At 40.4% G+C, this 7746-nt stretch overlaps 1 pseudogene; it reads right to left on the reverse strand.

The window, feature by feature from the left end:
* Positions 1-3180: 3180 nt before the first annotated feature.
* Positions 3181-3921, reverse strand: LOC103588968 (annotated as a pseudogene).
* Between the last annotated feature and the right edge of the window lie 3825 nt (positions 3922-7746).

The following is a 7746-nucleotide window of genomic DNA, read 5'->3' on the forward strand; positions in this document are numbered from 1 at the left end:
CAAATGTCATCAAACTGTACCTTTTGTTCTGCAATTTGCATATTTTTATGTAATAACATCTTGGTCTCTTCATGTCAATATATATATCATTATTAATTGTTGCATAGAATTGCATAGTACGGGTATAGTTTATTTAACCATTTTTTATTTTATTTATTTTTTTATATATTTTTTTCCTTTTTGTTTTTTTTCGTGACCGGCAACGGATCGCAACCCTCAGTGTCGCGCCCGTTCCGGACCGGGACCGGCAACGGGATCGCAACCCTCGGTGTTGCATCCGCACCTCGCTCAGCCAGTGAGCGGCCGGTCTGTATGTGGGATCTGAACTCTCGGCGGGAGCGCCGCCACGCTCCCAAGCGGCGTACTGTAGCAGTGCGCCACCGGGCTGCCCTAACCATTTTTTATTTTTCATGGAAATTGTGGTTTCCAGTTTTTTGCGGTTGCAAAGAGTGCTGGCGATGAAAACTCTTGTACATGCCTTTTTATACATACGTGTTATTTGAGAATATAGAAGTAGAATTGCTGGGTTGAAGTGCCCTCAGAGAGTGTATGCCCCCTTGAACCACTCATTAGCCCGGCATGTGGTAGAGTGCCCGCACCAACACTTGACGTTTGTATCAATCTTTTTAATTGTTATCAATCTGTTGAGCAAAGGTTTCATTTTTATAATTTCCATTATCCTGATTACCTGTAAGAGTGAGAACCTTTTTATGTTTTTTGGTCATTTTTATTTCTTGTCCTCTCAGTTGCTGGATCATGTCTTTTGACTATTTTTCTTTTGGCTCCTTTTCATCCATTTATTTTTTAAAAAATAGTGAATAAGTAAATGTATTCGTTAATAAATAAGTTTTTTTGAGTTTTTTATCTTCAGGGTATTAATTGTTTGTCATACATTTTGCAGATATTCTCTTTCAATCTGTAGCTTGTTCTTTGTTTATAGGTTTTTATTTATTTGTTTATTTTTGGTGGCCGGTGCAAGGATCCAGCGCTGGAGTTTGGTGTTTAAAGCATCACACTCTAACCCACCGAGCAACAGTCCAGCTGTGTTTTAATGTTTGAAGGAGTCAGATTTAGTTCTCTTTTTTCCTTTTTCTTTGTGATTTTCTGACTTGTATTTTCTGGCTTTTTGTGATTCTTGTCTTGTTTGAGAATATCTTCCTTAACCAAGGTTGTAAACATTTACCGATATTTTCTTTTACTACTTTCATGGTTTTTGTTTGTTTGTCGTTTTCAAACATATTGCTTTTTGATCTAGTTGGATTTTTTTTTTGGGGGGGGGCGCTTTTTTTCCCTCATTTGTGTGAGTGGTGTTGAGGGTAGGGGTTTGGCTCCTTATCCTCAAAATGGAAAACCAGTTGTTCAGCATTTGTATTGACTAATGCATCCGTTGCTCATTGATTTAAAATGTTACATTTGTTAAATGGTTTTTCTCCTGGATTCTTCATTGGTTCTGTTAGTCTTGTTTTTCTACTTTCACAAATACCAGATTGTTTTAAATCCCTAAGCTTTATAATGTGCTTTGAAAAGTCTAATAGGGTAAATCCCTTCATACTATTATTTTTGTGCATTTTGTCCTCCAGATGAATTTTAGAATTAGTGAATCAAGTACCAATACAGTCATGTTTGGGTTTGACTGCAACTGTATGGAATTTATAAATTAATTTGGGGAGAATAGGCTACTTTCCAGTAGTCGGTTTTATCATCTAGGAGAGTGGCATGTCTCCCCAGTTGGTATGTTCTCTTTTACACTCTTCAGTCAAGTTTTATGCTATTCTCCATATAGAAGCAGTTAAGTGGCACATTTTGTGTTAGGTTTATTCTACCTTATGTTCATCTGTTCCAGTAAATGGGCTTTTTTTTGGCAGCTGGCTGGCTGGTATGGGGATCTGAACCCGTGACCTTGGTGTTTTAAGGCTGAGCTCTAAGCAGCTGAGCAAACGGCCAGCGCTCTTTTTCTTTTTACAGTTTGTAGTTGGTTATTGCTGGTGGAGAGAAATGCATTTGTCAGGCCACCCTGTTGAAGTTCCAGTGACTTTCTAAGCTAGGCTACTGGAAGTATCCCTCAGTAGTGAGGTCACTAGCGGAAGTCAGAAAACTGTTAATGGGCCTATGAAAGGGAAATTGTTCTAGCCTGAGCCTCCGTAGCCATCATCTTAGAAGTTGGTATTTTCCTGCTTTTGTGGGGCTCAGAGTAAGCATGGGTTTGATACCAGCCAGGAGCCCTGGCTAAGACAGGGTGACTTGGAATGTCAAATGCCAACGGTAGCAGCCTGGCACCCATAGAGAGTGCCCTCCATGGGAAAGCAAACCAGATGGAGTCCCTTGCACAGTGCCACTTTCCTGGTCTTGGCCAGGAACCTGCCTTTCACATGATGTTCCCTATACATGCCCTAGTGAGGAATTCAAAGGGGTGTTTGTTCCATCTTTGTTTTGTATCTTCATAAATGAAGGAAACAGTTCTAAAGACTGCAAGAACCTCCCAAAGTCGGACTCAACTAGCTATTATAGTTAGTGGAAATTCAAGCACTGGGATTCTTTCAGGCCCCTTTCCCAAAACCAACCTTCACTTCGTTACAGCTGGAGGAACAAGGACCAGTGCTTGCTTTTGTGACTGACGAAAAGCTCACGGATGATCTGTTGACCCCTTTCTTTTGTCCTTGCCCCTCTTGTCCAAGCAGCGGGACACTACAGCTCCTCTAGTTCCATGCTAATATCAGGGTTCCAAGGGAGTATGCTTTTGCTCTTCCAGGCAATGATGCTGCCACCACAAGCTTACCTTTACTGACTTGACCTGAACCAGCAGGAGAAATTACACTGTGGCAATTCTGAGCTCATAGGCTCTGATTAACTCTATAAATAACTAGAATTCTTTCCCTGTGAGCTCACCTCTCTTGAATTCCTCAGACCTTCTCCCAGGTGGAACTTAGTAAGACCTTGTGTCATTCATCTTTTAATTACTGTTGACTTCATTTCCAAAATCATAATAATATCAGCATGGGGTGGGAGCCCCACTCGCAGGGGCAGAGGGCACAGTGGTGCACTCAGGGTCAGCCTTGACACTCTTTGATCAAACTCCTTTTTGTCGTCCCCCCCCCTTTTTTTAAACTTTCTTTCAATTTGAAAGCAGTCACTCTTTATTAACTAGGCAGATTGCAAAAGCAATCATGGCAGACACCTTAGTTAGTTCTTCCTTCTAATAAGCCTGTTGATCTGGTCTTCCCTGTTGCCAGCACCTCCACCTTCCACAGAATGGGTGGTCTTCTTCATCCCACCCCATGGAGAAGATAGTGTGAAGGGCCACAGGAAGTTATTTGCTTCTTTGGAACACTGTCCAACAGTACAGATCTCATGAATCAGATCCTCCATGCAGATGATGCCGTATTTACCAAGAGATTGAGCAATCAAAGTGTTACCACAAGGCAATTCGCTTCGTACTGATTTTGCCTTAACCACGCTTGTAGATTAGTTCATTTACTGACTTCAGGTTTGGGTACCCCCAGGCAATACATGGTTCCACAATCCTCAGCATGTTAATTGAAGCCTTGTTGAGCTTAACAAAGGTGACTTTAAAGATCTGGCAAAGGTGAAGAAGCTGAACTACCCTTCGGACCTTTGGGCTCACACCATCAATCCTCTGGTCCTGATGACAAATGCCAGCTTGCGTTCTGCAGGCACACAGAAGTAGCCAGCTTTTCTTGCCATCCTAGCCATACGAATCTCAGCTCTGCACGTCTGCGTATGCTCCTCGGGACAGTGCTTAGCTTTCTCATAGACAAGCTTCCTCCTTGCCTTTAGAAGCATCTTTAGAGCAAACTACTTCCTCAGGCGCTTGATCTTCAGCTCTAGGAAATTCCTTCACTTTTCCTTAAGGGTTTCTGGCACAGCAGGAACCTGCTTTTCCTTCTCTTCGACACCCTCCATGGTTCCAGCCGGAGAAGAGCTCCCTTCCGTCTTCCCAAGAATATAAACATTCTTTAGTTCTTGTGGCTCTTCCATCCTGTTCTGTCTCTCCATAAGGTTTGACTGGTTCACTTTTCATCAAATTTGCTAACTTCACATGTTCTCTTTGCATCAACTAACCTTGATACTTTTCACCACTGGTAGACTAGTCCAGTCATCTCCAGTTACAGTGTGCACTCAAGAAACGCTGGGGACCGTCCACTGGTCCACGGGAAGAAACAAATTTATCCTTTTTGAATTTCTTTTTTGTTTGTTTGTGCTTTATAACATACATATTAGTACTTAGAATACATATGCTATTGAGAACTCAAAGTCAGGAGATTATCCCCCTAGCCTGTTTCCACAGGTCAATACTACCCTTGCAGCATAGTTGAGTATTCTGGTTGTCTGAGACTCAGTCTCTTGTTAGGAGATAGATTGTAGCTATCAGACATCTATATGTGCATCTTTTTTTTTTTTAAATGACTGGTAAGGGGCTCTTAACCCTTGACTTGGTGTTGTCAGCACCACGCTCAGCCAGTGAGCAAACCGGCCATCCCTATATAGGATCCGAACCCACAGCCTTGGTGTTACCAGCACCAGACTCTCCCAAGTGAGCCACGGGCCGGCCCTATATGTGCATCCTTGTACTAGATTCTTTTTCCTGAGGATAAGCTCATGGAGGTGGAATTCCAGTGTCAAAGAATATGTACTTTTTGAGATTTTTGACATGCTGACTTCCAGAAGATTCTACCATTTCATGTTTCTTGCAGTAGTATTTATGTGTCCATTCCCTCACAGAACACTGGGCATTGTTATTTATAGAGATCTTTGCAAATTAGGTAACCGTATTAGTCCTTCTTTGTTGCTTATAACAGAATACCTGAAACTGGGTAATTTATAAATAAACGAAATTTATTTCTTACAGTTTGGAGACAAGGACATCCAAAGGGCAGGGAGCACTCTGGTGAGGGCCTTCTGGGTTGTGACTCTACAGCAACTCAGGGTTTCACATCGCAAGAGAAATGGCCCGAGCGAGACAGAGCTAACTCCTCACCTTCCCTCCTTACAAAGCCGTCAGAACCTGGCCCATCACTCCACGAATGCACTGATGCAGTCCCGAGGGCACAGTCCTCACAATCTGATCACCTCTCAAAGCCACCACCTTCAAATAGCCAGAATTGGATTCCCACCCTCTTAACACTGTTACAATGGGGGTCAAGATTCCAATACATGAACTTTTGTGGGACACATTTGACCCATAGCAGAAAGTGAAGGTGGCGTTTTCTTTTAATTAGCGTTTCTATAATTAGTAGTGTGATGTATTTTTTCACATTTACTGCCAGTGTGTGTTTGTGTTTGTGTGTGTGAGTGAAATACCTCTCCGTGTCCTTGGCAGTCTTCATTTTCTTCACTGCTCAGGTCCCCCGAAATCCTCTCTCACTCTAGTTCAATCCCAAATTTTGGAAGGGAAGTTTTACCCAAGCGTGAAAAATGGATTTCATTTTTGCTTTAATTTAAATGCCCTGACTACTAAAGTTGAATAGTTTTTCATGTGTTTATTGGCCATTTAGGTTTCCTTTTTTGTGAATTTTCTATCCTTAATCCATTTTTCTTTGGGGATATTTCCTTATCAGTCATTATATATTAGGGATATTAACAGATAGGTAATACATGTTACAAAAACTTTTGCTGTGAAATGTCTCTTTTCCTTTACATCATATGGGTTTCCAGCCTGGCTTTGAGTTTCCCACTCCAAAGTATATATGTGTATTTAATCTCCCAGATTTCTTAAATATTTTAATTATTTTGGGTTTTACATGTAAATCTTTATCTAGAATGTATTTTTATATGGTATAAGATAGGGAGTCTTTGTCTTCATCCAAATGCATGGCCAACCATCCTGACACCATTTATTAAACGCTTCCTCCACTGAATTAAGATGCTACCTTTATCATAGTTCTCATATAACTTGAGTCTGTTTCTGGATTTTTCTCTTCTGTTCAACATCTGTTCACTCTTGTGCCTTTACCTTACTGTTTTGACTTTATAAGTTTAAAGCAATGGCTTTATAAGTTTTAATATATAGAAAGGAAGGTCTCACATAACTATCCTTTTCTGACATTTACATTTTGGCTATTCTTGGACATTACATTTTCTAATATATTCTTTAAATAATTTTATTCAGATCCTAAAGATAATCCATTGAGATTCTCACTGGAAGTACATTAAATTTATATATTAACTCTGTAAGAATGGAAATAATATACATATATAAATACATACATTTATAAATTGGAATTTGTATATATGATATTCAACTTATTAACTTTATAAGGATTTTTATATTAAATCTCTGTCAAGGAATATGGTGTAGCTCTCCATTTATTCAGATCCTGTTTTACATTCTGAATTAAATTTTTTTTTTTTTTGGCTGGTGAGTACAGGGATTGAAGCCCTGACCTTGGTGTTATCAGCACCACACTCTAACCAACCGAGCTAACTAGGCAGCTATAATTTTTTTTTTTTTACTTTAAAAAACTATATTTAAGAGAAAAGCAATAAGTACTAATACTGGGTCAAGATAACAAAATATTTGTACTCTGCAGCATTTTCTTTGCGTTCAGTAGGATAGCATGCCAGACGAGTATCACCAAGCACAGAGGACAATTGTCAAGTTTACCATGTGTGTATCCTATATTGTGAGCTAGGACATTTTCATGTGACCTCATTTTCACACTACTTTTTGTAACTAGGAGCGGAATTGCTGGGTCATAGGTTAAATCTTTGTTTAAGTTACTGAGGAACCATAAAAGTGTTTTCCACAACAGCCGCACCATTTCACATTTCTTCCAGCAATGTCTGAGGGTTCCAATTCCTTCACATCCTCACCAACACTTATTTTCTTTTGTTAATTATAGCCATCTTCATGGGTGTGAAGTGGTATCTCATTATGGTTTTCACTGGTATTTCCTTAATGACTATGTTCTTTTGCTTGTTAGCCATTTGTATATCTTCTTTGGAGAAATGTATATTCAAGTCCTCTGCCTGTCTTCTTTATTTTTTTTTAAATTAATTAATTAATTAATTTATTTATTTATTATGAATATTCATGAGATACAAAGCTGATTGTCCCTGCTCCTGCCCATGATGTGGGGGCCAGATTCATACTGGGGGCATATCCATTACCAGAAATTACTTCTGTACCCTTTGTCCCTTCCCAATTATCCCCAACCTCCCTCTTCATCCCCCTCTCTGCTCAACTCCAATTTGTAGCCCTAGGAATGTGCCCTCCCTCTGTTGGATCATGGCACTACTGTGGTCTTTCTTTCCTGCCTTCCTTTCTCTCTTAGCTCCCACATATGAGTGAGCACATGCGGTATTTATCCCTCTGTGCTTTGCTTGTTTCACTCAACATCAGTTTCACCAGGTTCATCCATGTTGTTGCAAATGGGAGTATTTCATTCTTTTTTTACGGCAGAGTAGTAGTCCATAGTGTATATATATCACAGTTCCCTTATCCAATCATCTGTTGATGGACTCTGCCTGTCTTCTTTTTTTTTTTTTTTGTCCTTTTTGAGACCGGCCGCACCGTGCTCAGCCAGTGAGCACTGTGAGTGCACCAGTCATCCCTATATAGGATCTGAACCCGCGGCGGGAGCGCTGCTGCACTCCCAGCACCGCACTCTCCCAAGTGCGCCATGGGCTCGGCCTCTGCCTGTCTTCTAATTGGGTTTTCTTTTTGTTGTTTGTTTGCAAGAGTTCTTTATAAATTCTGGGTACTAGACCTTTATCAGCTATATGATT

The sequence above is a fragment of the Galeopterus variegatus genome, unplaced genomic scaffold (assembly GCF_000696425.1).
Source record: "Galeopterus variegatus unplaced genomic scaffold, G_variegatus-3.0.2 Scaffold632, whole genome shotgun sequence".
NCBI lineage: Eukaryota > Metazoa > Chordata > Mammalia > Dermoptera > Cynocephalidae > Galeopterus > Galeopterus variegatus.